This window comes from Bos mutus, chromosome 7 (assembly GCF_027580195.1).
Source record: "Bos mutus isolate GX-2022 chromosome 7, NWIPB_WYAK_1.1, whole genome shotgun sequence".
In the NCBI taxonomy this organism is placed as follows: Eukaryota; Metazoa; Chordata; class Mammalia; order Artiodactyla; family Bovidae; genus Bos; species Bos mutus.
In genome coordinates, this window is record NC_091623.1 from 45378083 (window position 1) to 45392195 (window position 14113).

Below are 14113 nucleotides of genomic sequence, written 5' to 3' on the forward strand. Positions count from 1 at the left end.
AACTCTTGCATATAGATAGTGGTGATGATTATACCTTCTCCAGGGGATCTTCCCAACCCAGGGATAGAACCTGGGTCTCCTGTGTTGCAGACAGATTCTTTACCATCTGAGCCACCAGGGAAGCCCTATATAACATGATGAATGCATTTAATGCCCCTTCCAAACGTCAAAAATGATCACTGTTTTGTTATGTGTAGAGTCTATCACACTGCGCTCATTCAAGGCAAAGAAAACAAAAAAACTACCTGGGTGCTTTCTGCACAGAAGCCAGAGTCCTTGAAAGGGGCCATCATGGCCCCTGTTAGCAGGGAACAGATGTGTGGCCCAGGGAAACCAAGCTGTCCATCTCTTGCCAAAACTTGGCCTCTGTTCACAGCTGCCAAACAGAAACATGGAGACAGAGTTTTGGGTGAAATAGAAAGAGTCGCTTTTAAGGCTTTGCCAGGCAAAGGGGACTACAGGGAGCTGATGCCCTTAAGACTGTGTGGCCCACGGTGATGGAGTCCAAGTTATATGGTGCTCACGGAGCAGGGCATGAGCAGCTCTGGGACAATTCTGTGACTGGCTGGCATCCAGGTGAAGTTTCAGGCATCATCGACCTTCTGGTTTCAACCAGCATAGGGTCTACCTTGAGCTTCCTAGGTAGCCAATGCAGGAGACACAAGAGATGCGGGTTGGATCATTGGCTCGGGAAGATCCCCTGGAGAAGGAAATGGCAACCCACTCCAGGATTCTTGCCTGGGAAATCCCACGGACAGAGGAGTCTGGCGGGCTACAGTCCACGGGGCTGCAAAAGAGTAGGACACAACTTAGTGACTAAACAAAAATAACAACAGGGTCTATGTTTCTGTGGCTGGCAGTGTTGATCTGGTGGGCATCTGCTTCCTGTAAAAACATAGGCGTGTTTGTCAGGCCTTTATATCTTTCAGGGAGCTGAGAGTTCCGGGATTCTGTTACCTGATAGAATTATAGTCTAAACTGTTACCAGTTCTCCAGTCCAACAGCTCTTCTTTGTTTTCACGTCTTCGTATCTCCCAATCATTCACTCTCCAGTCAGCATTTCACTTCAAAAGAAAAGGACACAGGGGTTTGTACGCAGTTTCGCATCCCGTGGTTACCAGGCGTGCCGCGGGGCGAGAGTCAAGTTCGGTCTCACCTCTACCCCCATCCAAGTTCACTGTCGTTCCTCAGGGTCAAGCAGAGTCGGTGATTTACCTGTGGAAACCGTCCCAGCCCCTGGCTGTGGCAGGTCCTAGGAAAGGAGTGTCTGAACTTGAGTTATGGCAGGTGAGATGGTCCAGGTTCAGATTATGTGGCCTTGTTCTGATAATGGCCCTCGTAGCTCTCACCAGTCACGTCAAGTCATTCTCCTGTGCCTGGGTCTATCTCTCCCCACCTCTCTCGGTTCACTCCAGCACCTACACTTGGCAGCCACTGCTCCTGCCTTGAATCGAGGTAGCCAACGGAGAAGTTTGAAAGCTGCAGCTTGTCCAGACTCACTAAACAACCTTAGGCCAGAGGACCCCCACCCCTAATCTGAGCAGTGAGGGTGAGGCAGGAGATAGCTGGGGCCCCAGGCCGAACAAAGGTCCATGTAGTCAAAGCTATGATTTTTCCAGTGGCCATATATGGACGTGAGAGTTGAACCATAAAGAAGGCTGAGCAACAAAGAAATGACACTTTCAAACTATGGTGCTGGAGAAGACTCTTGAGAGTCCCTTGGACGGCAAGGAGATCAAACCAGGCAATACTAAAGGAAATCAACCCTGAATACTCATGGAAGGACTGATGCTGAAGCTGCTGCTCCAATACTTTGGCCACCTGATACAAAGAGCCGAATCATTAGAAAAGACCCCGATGCTGAGAAAAATTGAAGGCAGGAGAAGGGGGCGACAGAGAATGAGATGGTTGGATGGCATCACCAACTTGATGGACATGAGTTTGAGCAAACTCAGGGAGTTAGTGAAGGACAGGGAAGCCTGGTATGCTGCAGTCTATGGGGTTACAAATTGTCGGACACAACTGAATAGCAACAACAACAGGCTGAACAGTTTCTCCCCTGTGGACAAAAACTCCATAATAGCAGGATGATGGAGGAGGCTGGACCCTGCCCAGATAAGAGATAAAAGACCACATATCCCTCATTCTTGAAGTTAAGGAGACCTCCCCCATACACATGCGCAGAAGACCTTGGAGGTCAAAAAGGGATGGGACATCACCTCACACTAAGTGATGTCAACTACTATAATCCTCTTCACTAGAATTCATCTTGGCTAAGAGATGCACGTACATACATGGAAGGATCCTGAGATATACCAAATACAGACTCAGGGCCAGGCAAATCAAAATGATTGGCCAAAAGAAACCCCAAAGAAATGCCCCATAACAGTAAATCAAACTATCCCAAGGGTGTGACTCAATGCCTCTCTCTCTTTGAGCCCACTCGTGTGTCTGGCCACATGCACTGTACTCATTTTTTACTCCTAAAAATACTTTGTTTCACTACTTTCTATCTTTGTGGAAATTCTTTTCTGCAAAACTGAGAAGCCAGGGCCGTTGTCACTGACCCCTGGTCCAGTGGCTGGGATTCAGTGGTCTCACTGCCACGACCTGACCTCAATCTCTGGCTGGGAACTGAAGCTTTTCTTAAAGCTGCTGCAGCCACCTGAGATCAAGGGGGCAGGTCAGGAGGCAGAAATGGTCCCTGACACCCTCTTCTCCCCATGTGTCTGACTGGACCCTGGATTAGTTTCCTAGGGCAGTTGCCACAAACAGCTACACACCTGGTGGCTTCAAACAACAGAAACTTATTCTCTTGCGGTTGTGGAGCTCAGAAGTCTGACCTCCAGCAACCTATGGTTACCGAAGGGGAAGTGGGTAGGGAGGGATAAATGAGGAGACTGCGTCTAGCAGATCAAGCCACTACATATAAAATAGATAAACAACAAGGACTTACTGTATAGCACAGGGAAATATATCCAGTACCTTGTAATAACCAATTAATGGGGAGTAATATGATTGACGAAACTAGGGAAAACCACTAGACCATTCAGGTATGACCTAAATCAAATCCCTTATGATTATACAGTGGAAGTGAGAAATAGATTTAAGGGCCTAGATCTGATAGATAGAGTGCCTGATGAACTATGGATGGAGGTTCGTGACATTGTACAGGAGACAGGGATCAAGACCATCCCCATGGAAAAGAAATGCAAAAAAGCAAAATGGCTGTCTGGGGAGGCCTTACAAATAGCTGTGAAAAGAAGAGAAGTGAAAAGCAAAGGAGAAAAGGAAAGATATAAACATCTGAATGCAGAGTTCCAAAGAATAGCAAGAAGAGATAAGAAAGCCTTCTTCAGCGATCAATGCAAAGAAATAGAGGAAAACAACAGAATGGGAAAGACTAGAGATCTCTTCAAGAAAATCAGAGATACCAAAGGAACATTTCATGCAAAGATGGGCTCGATAAAGGACAGAAATGGTATGGACCTAACAGAAGCAGAAGATATTAAGAAGAGATGGCAAGAATACACAGAAGAACTGTACAAAAAAGATCTTCATGACCCAGATAATCACGATGGTGTGATCACTGACCTAGAGCCAGACATCCTGGAATGTGAAGTCAAGTGGGACTTAGAAAGCATCACTACGAACAAAGCTAGTGGAGGTGATAGAATTCCAGTTGAGCTATTTCAAATCCTGAAAGATGATGCTGTGAAAGTGCTGCACTCAACATGCCAGCAAATTTGGAAAACTCAGCAGTGGCCACAGGACTGGAAAAGGTCAGTTTTCATTCCAATCCCAAAGAAAGGCAATGCCAAAGAATGCTCAAACTACCGCACAATTGCATTCATCTCACACGCTAGTAAAGTAATGCTCAAAATTCTCCAAGCCAGGCTTCAGCAATATGTGAACCGTGAACTTCCTGATGTTCACGCTGGTTTTAGAAAAGGCAGAGGAACCAGAGATCAAGTTGCCAACATCCGCTGGATCATGGAAAAAGCAAGAGAGTTCCAGAAAAACATCTATTTCTGCTTTATTGACTATGCCAAAGCGTTTGACTGTGTGGATCACAATAAACTGTGGAAAATTGTGAAAGAGATGGGAATACCAGACCACCTGATCTGCCTCTTGAGAAATCTGTATGCAGGTCAGGAAGCAACAGTTAGAACTGGACATGGAACAACAGACTGGTTCCAAATAGGAAAACGAGTACGTCAAGGCTGTATATTGTCACCCTGCTTATTTAACTTACATGCAGAGTACATCATGAGAAACGCTGGACTGGAAGAAACACAAGCTGGAATCAAGATTGCCGGAAGAAATATCAATAACCTCAGATATGCAGATGACACCACCCTTATGGCAGAAAGTGAAGAGGAACTAAAAAGCCTCTTGATGAAAGTGAAAGTGGATAGTGAAAAAGTTGGCTTAAAGCTCAACATTCAGAAAACGAAGACCATGGCATCCGGTCCCATCATTTCATGGGAAATAGATGGGGAAACAGTGGAAACAGTGTCAGACTTTATTTTTGGGGCTCCAAAATCACTGCAGATGGTGACTGCAGCCATGAAATGAAAAGACGCTTACTCCTTGGAAGGAAAGTTATGACCAACCTAGACAGCATATTCAAAAGCAGAGACATTACTTTGCCAACAACGGTCTGTCTAGTCAAGGCTATGGTTTTTCCTGTGGTCATGTATGGATGTGAGAGTTGGACTGTGAAGAAGGCTGAGCACCGAAGAATTGATGCTTTTGAACTGTGGTGTTGGAGAAGACTCTTGAGAGTCCTTGGACTGCAAGGAGATCCAACCAGTCCATTCTGAAGGAGATCAGCCCTGAGATTTCTTTGGAAGAAATGATGCTAAAGCTGAAACTCCAGTACTTTGACCACCTCATGCGAAGAGTTGACTCACTGGAAAAGACTCTGATGCTGGGAGGGATTGGGGGCAGGAGGAGAAGGGGATGACAGAGGATGAGATGGCTGGATGGCATCACTGACTCAATGGATGTGAGTCTGAGTGAACTCCGGGAGGTGGTGATGGACAGGGAGCCCTGGCGTGCTGCGGTTCATGGGGTCGCAAAGAGTCGGACACGACTGAGCGATTGAACCGAACGGAACCAAATATGAAAAAGAATATATTATACATATATATATAATATATATATACATTTCTATCTGAATCACTTTGCCATACATTAAAACTAACACAACATTGCAAATAAACTATACATATTTAAACTATGCATGAATTTTTGGCTACACTGGTTCTTCGTTTTTGCGCACAGGCTTTCTCTAGTTGTGGTAAGTGGGAGCTACTATTCCCTTCCATTCTCCCATTGCGATGGCGTCTCTTGTTGCAGAGCACAGGCTCTGGAGCACAGACTCAGGCTTCGCAGCACGCAGGCTTAGTTGCTGCATGACATGTGCGATCTTCCCAGACCAGGGATCAAACCCGTGTCCCCTGCTTTGACAGGCAGATTCTTAACCACCAGCGAAGTCCTATATCTTTCTTTATTTAAAAAAAGAAAAAAGAAACAAAAAAGATGTCAGCAGGGCCATGTGCCCTGCAAAGTCTAGGAGACGTGTCTTCTTGCTTCTTCAAACTTCTGGGAGCTCCCAGCACTCCTTAGCTTGTGGCCGTATCACTCCAATTGCTGCCTCCGTCTTGACAAATTTCTTTCTCTGTCTCAAATCTCCCTCTGTCTTTCTTTTGTAAGGACACTTGTCATCGGCTTTAGGGCTTACCCAGATCTCAAGATTCTTCACTTTATTACATCTGCAAAGACCGTTTTCCAAATAAATTCACAGTCACAGGTTTCAGGTGTCAGGATTCGGAGGTAACTTGGGGCAGGGGCGCAAATTTCACCCTTCGATGGCACCCAAGCACATTCTCCATGAGGACCAGGTGTCTGCCTGAGCCTCATTCGTCCTTTGGGCCAATCTCGTTCTTTTAATGTCTCTTCCAGGTAGTGCCCCAAACAGACTCAACCTTCTCAGGATGCGGAATTCTCTTTGAAGACCAACAACCCCAGAATTGAAACCTCTATCATGGGACTTTGCTGGTGGTCCAGTGGTTACGACTCCATGCTTCTACCACAGCAGGCACAGGTTTCATCCCTGGTCAGGAAACTGAAATCCCTCACGCTGCTCAGTGCAGCCAAAAAACAAACAAGCAAGCAAACAAAACTCCACCACCGTTCACCACCACTTGAACGTTCCACATGACATAGTCAGACAGACCACACAAGGCCTGGTGACCATCCAGGGTGCAGAGCTGAGAGGTTCCGGGAGAGAGCTGGGGCTCACCACCCACCCCTACAATTCCGGTGCAACAGGAAAACGTGAAACAAAGCCATGAAGAGAGATGACATTTGACACAAAAAGATGCCCATGCTATTGCAGATGGCATATCGCCAGGGTGCATTTCCACTTCATTTTTGTCTGGAATTTGAATGGAATCATATGCTCCAGAATATGAGTTGTGCTTGTCTCTGCCGCTGGTGACGGGTTTTGATGATTTGCAACTCTACTTTCGATGATCTCAATTTTCTACAATGAAACTGTCAAAAGAAGTCTGAGATGTAAGAAATACTAAAACACAAATACAATGTGAGCATCAAGACTTTTTTTTTAAACTGTGAAAAGACATGAACAATTTCATCTGAATTGATCGGTGATGGCCGCAGCAGCACACAACTGGCCGGGGACTGAAAAAGTGGACGCTTTCGAGCTGGGGACTTGCTGCCCCCTAGAGTCCATCGGGAGAACTTCAGCACCAGGATCAGAAAAGGGAAGACGGAAGGGATGGAAGTCAGGCAGAAAGGCTGTATAAGTATGTGCTCTGATTCCTGCAAGCCCCCTTCCTCATCTCCTCCTTGAATATCTGGCCTGGCAGTGGTCCTTCAGGGTGCTTTTCTCCCCACCCCAGTCACGGGCAGGGGCGCTGTCCACTTTGGGTCCCCTGCCTACTTCCCAGCTGACCTGAGTGCCATCCCCTCAACAGAACTGCTACCCAGCTGAGGACACTGTAGAGAGAGGATGCTTCCGCTCATCACCCAGGGAGGTGCCTGGTCCAGAGTGGGTACCTCAAAGATAACTGGAGACACAGGTGACCTCAGGACTGCATCTCTGGGGCCTCTTCCTTCTGGTCTCATCTCCTCTGTCCACCTCAGCCCATTCTGTGCAGACTAGAGGTTACAACACATGGTTCAGCGATTCCACTTCTGAGTATTCATCTGAAGGAAACGAAATCACTAATTCCAAAAGATATCTGCGGACTTCCCTGGTGGTCCAGTGGTTAAGAATCCGCCTGCTAATGTAGGGGACATGGGTTTGATCGCTGGTCTGGGAATATCTCACACGCTGTGGAGCCACCAAGCCCGTATGCCACAATTACTGAGCCCTCACGCCACAAGAGAAACCACCGCAATGAGAAGCCTGAGCATTGCGACTAGAGAAAGCCTGCATGTAGCAACTAAGACTCAGCACAGCCAAAAACAAATCAATTAAAAAAAATTTTTTTAAGAAAATAGTTTTTTAAAAAGATAGTTGCACCCTCATTTTCACTGCAGCATTACTTACAGTAGCCAACACAGAAGCAACCTAAGTGTCCATGGATAAAGAAAATGTAAGATATGTACATATGCAATGGGATATTATTTGGCCATAAAAAAGGAGGAAATCTTGCCATCTGTGACAATATGGGTGGATCTTGATGGCAATAATGAAATGAAATAAACCAGGGAAAGGCAAGTACCAAATGATCTCTTGTAGAGGTGAAATCTTTTTTTAAACGGACAAAGGATCTGAATAGATATTTGCCATGGACTAAATATCACGTCCCCCCTAGATTCACAGTTGGAAATTAAAATATCCAAAGCGATGGTATCAGGAGGTTGAGAAGTTGGGAAGTGATTAAGTCATAAGGATGGAATCCTCATGAATGAGACTGTAAGAAAAGACACCAGAGAGCAGGTGACCTCTTCTCTCCCTTCTCCTTTCTGCCACGTGAGGATACAGCTAAAGATGTGTGTGTGTGTGTGTGTGCACGTGTGTACACATGTGCTCAGTTGTGTCCAGCTCTTTGCGACCTCATGGACTGCAATCTGCCAGGCTCCTCAGTCTACGGGATTTTCCAGGCAAAAATACTGGAGTGGGTTGCCATTTCCTTCTCCAGGGGATCTTCCCAATCCAGGGACTGAACCTGAGTCTCCTGCTTTGGGAGGTGGGTTCTTTACCACTGTGCCACCTGGGAAAAATGGCCATCTGTAAATCAGGAAGAGGGTCTTCACCAAGAACCTAACCATGATCTCAGATTCCCTCAGCCTCCAAAACTGTGAAAAATAAGTTTGCTGTTTAAGCACTCAGTTCAGTTCAGTCTCTCAGTTGTGTCTGACTCTTTGCAACCCCATGCACTGCAGCACGCCAGCCTTGCCTGGCCATCACCAACTCCCAGAGCTTGCTCAAATTCATGTCCATCGAGTCAGTGATGCCATCTAACCATCTCATCCTCTGTCATCCCCTTCTCCTCCTGCCTTCAGACTTTCCCAGCATCAGGGTCTTTTCCCAGTGAGTCAGTTCTTCACATCAGGTGGCCAAAGTATTGGAGTTGCATCTTCAGCCTCAGTCCTTCCAATGAATATTCAGGACTGATTTCCTTTAGGATTGACTGGTTGGATCTCCTTGCAGTCCAAGGGACTCTCAAGAGTCTTCTCCAACACCACAGTTCAAAAGCATCAATGCTTTGGCACTCAGCTTTCTTTATGGTCCAACTCTCACATCCATATATTACCACTGGATAAGCTCTTGGTTTAAACAAGCCTCAGTTTACAGCAGATTCATTACAGCAGCACAAACTAAGACAACGCTTCTCCAAATAAGATATACAAATGGTCAGTAGCATTTGAAAAGATTCTCAACATCACAAATCATTACGGAAATACAAATCAAGCCCACAATGAGATAGCAGACTGTACAACCATCACCATAACTGTTGGGGGCCAGAGTGAGGTTTATATCTTTAATTAATATCTAATTGAAGCTATTGTATCCTGATCCTCGCCTATGCCGTCTCTCCTTCGAATACCCTGGATCAGCCGGGGCTGGTCTCCGGCACATAATGAATTTTAAAGTTTTTTCATCACCTCACAAAGAATCATCATACTCTAGTATTCAGCCATATCCCCCTTTAATGATACACTTTATTTATTTTGGGGAGGGGGTGCTTTCCAGGTGGCTCAGTGGTACAGAATCTGCCCGCTAATGTAGGAGACACAGTTTCCATCCCTGGATCAGGAAGATCCTCTAGAGGAGGAAATAGCAACCCATTCCAGTAGGCTTACCAAGAAAATTCCATGGACAGAGGAGCCTGGTGGGCTGCAGTCCATGGGGTTGCAAAGAGTTGGACATGACTGAGCACACACACATTTATTTTTTTAATTTTTGTAAGTTTTTTATTGGAGGAAAATTGCTTTACGATGTTGTGTCAGTTTCTGCTGTACAATGTCGTGAATCTTGTCCATGTGTACATATATCCCCACCCTCTTGAGCCTCCCTCCTTTCCCCTAATTATACAATTTAAATAGATGAATTATGCGATGTGTGGATTACATCTCAATAAACGTGTTAAAAAAAAAAACTTCTAGGCAAAGGTCAAAACAGTTAATAATAGACTCGCTCTTATGTTCTCACCCCCAGGTTAAAGTGTTGCTACTCCCTGACCTTACCTTCCTTTTTGAAAGTAACCATCAATTTGTGTGTGGCAACTGTTGTCTTGCTTTTTGTCAGTTCCACCGCCTGTATATGGAGCCCCCAGGATATTTTTTCATTTTGAAAAACCTGAGTGTCACTCAGACAAAGTCTAGTTCCATCCCTTTCCAGCTGCCCATGTTGCTACTGAGAATTCAGACACCAGGACTTTCGTTTCTGTTTCTTCTTTCTCTGAAGGTTTGAAAGTGTTTCCTTTAATCCTTTGTGTTCTGAAACACATGCTGACTTTGTCCAGTTTGACAGATAGCTTCCAACGTGGTCTTTGGTGTGATTCGGTCATGAGGTTGGAGCCCCTGTGCATGGAATTAGTGCCCTCATAGAGGAGACCCCAGAAAATTCCCTTGCCCCTTCCACCATGTGAGGATAGAGCGAGAAGACGCCGTCTATGAACCAGGAAGCAGCCCTCACCAGATACTGAATCTGCTGGTGCCTTGATCTTGGAGACCTAGAACTGCCAGAAATATAGTTTCTGTAGTTTGTAAGTTGCCCAGTCTATGGTATTCAGTTATAGCAGCCCAGACGGTCTAAGACAACCTGTTTCCAATTCTTTGGTGTATATAACTAGGAAGGCAATTGCAAAGGTATAATAGAGAAGGCGGGCATGAAGCAGCCCTGATTTTCAGGTAGTGATGAGCATGGTTTCAGGTATATGAAATTAAAAATCCCTCTCCCCTTACTGGAAGAGTCAGAAGAAGAGCTGGCAAGGAGTTTTGGTGTGATGGTGGCTTGGGGAGGTGTTAAGGGGAGAGGGAGGATCTTGGGAAGAAGGAGGTGGGAGCAGAGGGCGGTTATAACTCCCCTCACAGAGATGGTCACTTCCTTCCCTAGAGAAGGAAGTGTGCTTCTAGAGAAGAGCTGTGTCACCATGGTATGTGTGTGTGTGTGTTCGTCACTCAGTCGTGTCTGACTCTCTGCCACTCCCCTGGACCGTAAGCCGGCCAGGTTTCTCTGTCCATGGAATTTTTTGAGGCAAGAATACTGACACTGCTTATTTGCATTATTTGTTTTGTGGGTGCTCTGACTGCAGGATTTTCAGAGACAATTTGAGCACTACCTTGGGGTGTGTCTTCTTATCTCCAATTTGCCATGACAATTTACCCTAACCCCTCCTTCTATAAGTCGTCAACAAACTGATATGAAACCATAGTTTTTCTGGTTGTACACCTGACTTGTGCTCATTACAAAAAAAAAGGAAAATGTAGACCAAGAGGGCAGAAGCTTTCTCATGACCTGACTCAGACCATCGGTGTTGGCATATCTGATGTTCATTTCTAGTCAGTGTGCTCATTCTCTAAGGAATCTGGGAAGGCCCTCCCCAGCACAGCACTTGGTCCAACCTCTTGCATGCCTGCCTCTCCAGCACTAGTGGGAAGCTCTTCTTTCGCATGGGAGCAATTCACAAAAAGCAAATCTATTTCTTGGCCCATAAACTTTCACTCAAAAATGGTGACAGCTTTGAGTCTCATAGGAAAAAAAAAAACTGACTACATTCTTTTATAACTTAGATTTCCTACTTTATTGTTTAGATCAGGGTCAGCAAATTTTTACTACATCAGATGGAAAGTACTTCAGGCTTTGCAGACCTAAAGGTCTTCATTACAAAGACAACTTTGCCATCAGAGGGTGAAAGCAAACACCGACCATTTGTACAAAAAGGGTGTGACTGCGTTTCAATACAATTTTTCGTGCAGTCATGGGAGAAGGCTCAGATTTGGCGTGAAGTCTGTGTAAGTTTGCCTGATGGCTCAGATGGTAAAGAATCTGCCTGCGATGCTGGAGACCCAGGTTGAGCCAGGAAAGCCAGGTGACTCAGGCTTCCTGAATCAGGAAGATCCCCTGGAGGAGTCATGGCAATCCACTCCAGTATTCTTGCCAGGGGAATCCCATGGACAGAGGAGCCTGGTGGGCTCCAGTCCATCAGGTAGCAAAGAGTTGGGCACCACTGAGCAACTAACACTTTCACGTTCACTGTCGTTTGCCAATCCTGGTTTAGATTCTTTCCAGCATTTGTGCTCATTCTCAGCACAGTCAAGGCAGAGGAGCAGTCCACACAGATCTGCCGTCTAGCCTTTTCTTTTGCAATGAATGAATGACGTTAATGAATGAAGCAGAGAAAGACGGTGTGGCTGGTGGGGTGAGGGTGGGGGAGGGCACAAGGAATGGGCCTGCACCCCCTCCCATCATCAGGGTTATCACACAGAGTGGTTCCAACCCTTGGGGCCACTGCGCAGTGTCCAGACACATCTTTGGTTGGAGGAATGCTGCTGGATGTGGCGAAGGAAGGGCAGGGATGCTGCTCAACATCCCCCCGTGTGCAGGACGGCCTCCACTGCAAAAAATGATCTGGCTCCAAACATCAACAGTGCTGAGACGGAGACACCGTAACTTAAATGTAAGCACGAAAATTCAGAAAGCCCGTTTGGGGGCTTTCCTGGTGGTCCAGTGACTAAGACTCCATGTTCCCAGGGTAGGGAGCCCAAATTCAATCCCTGGTCAGGCAAGTAGATCTCAACATGAGGCAATGCAGGAGACCCGGATTCAATCCCTGGGTTGGGAAGATCCCCTGGAGGAGGAAATGGCAACCCACTCCAGTATTCTTGCCTGGAGAATCCCATGGACAGAGGAGCCTGGCAGGGTACAGTCCGTGGAGTCGCAAAGAATTGACATGACTGAACGACTAACACTATGTTGCACCTAGAGGTTCCCACATACTGCAACAAAGATCAAAGATACCACGTGCTGTAACTGAGACCCAGCGCAGCCAAGGAAATAAATAAAAATAAATATTTTTAAAAGAGCCTGTTTGCTTGAATTCCATTATATGACTTTCTTGTGGAAATGTGATACATGCAGATGAGAAAGTATTTGACCTAAATGTCAAAGGAACACAAAAATGCAACAAGAATCACAAGCAAGCATTCTTCCCACCTCAAGGTTCCCAGAGACTCCACCCTAGAGACAGCTTCTCTCAACACATTTTTGTTTATCTTTTCAGGCTTTTAGAAATTTTAACACGCATCATTCCACACCCTACACGTTATTTTGATTTATTTTCATTTAAAAATTCATGGGAACCAGTCCACGTGATTCCTTTTCACAATGAATAGTCGTTCTTTGAAGAGTTTTCAGTTTAGTTCTTCACACGACAGAGCGTATTTTACATACCATCTGTTCATTCTGCAGCTCTCTGGGGTGCTTTTGTGCTAAGTTGCTTCATAGCCCTTGCTAAATTGAGGCATGTGGGACACCACTGCCCACTGTAGACAGTGGGTGGCATAATTTCACAATTGTTTAATAGAGACTAAAAGATGAAGGGAACTACAGGGAAGATGAATAGTCTGAAAGCTGCTAGAGAAAGGAGGAAGAAGAGCAGAGGGAAAAGAAAGCATGTGGCAGAATATCAGACACTTACATCCTGAATACAGGGCCACGGGAGGGCCTGGCCTAAGGGCTACGGGTTTGGGCTGTCGCTGGTGGAAGCGGGGAAGGCCGCGGGGGCTTGTGTATGTGTACGTGCTGACTACCGATGTACGTGCTGACTACCGGTGTACGTGCTGACTACCGGTGTACGTGCTGACTACCGGTGTACGTGCTGACTACCGATGTACGTGCTGACTACCGGTGTACGTGCTGACTACCGGTGTACGTGCTGACTACCGGTGTACGTGCTGACTACCGATGTACGTGCTGACTACCGTCGAGTGTGCCATTCAAGAGACTCCACTGGTCGTCCAGTGGTTAAGAACCCGCCTTCCAACGCAAGGGACGCAGTTTCCATCCCTGGTCAGGAAACGAAGTCCCCCCAGGCGCCATGGAGCAGCTGAACCTGAACTGTAATTTTTGAGCCCACACAAGTGGTGGAAGAAAATGGGTCAGGATGTGGAGACGTTTCTGGGACTCTGATATAGGAGCTCCACGGGAAACTCCCATGCGGGCTTCAAATGGAGATATAATGGAAGGGTTGGGAGTGTGGATGCAAATCGGGAGGTTTCAACCAGCTTGCTGGGAGGAGACTGCGGGTTTTGTGGGAACGGCTCCCACGTCTGATGGGGACAGCTGGACCACTACCTACAAGTGTAAATCCACACCTGCTGACGGGGGCCCCGGAGGCCCAGCGAGGAGGGGCGGTGCTGGCAGGGTAAGGGGAAAGGGGCAAAAAGGCCACATTTCTTTCATCTAAAAGCATCATCGGGGACCTCCCTGGTGGTCCAGTGGTAAGACTTGGAGCTCCCAATGCAGGGGGCCCGGGTCCCACGTGCCAAGGGGCACCTCAGGCCACGTACTGCTACTACTGAACCTGTGTCCAACGAGAGCCCACACAGCCGAAAGTTAAACGGTAAA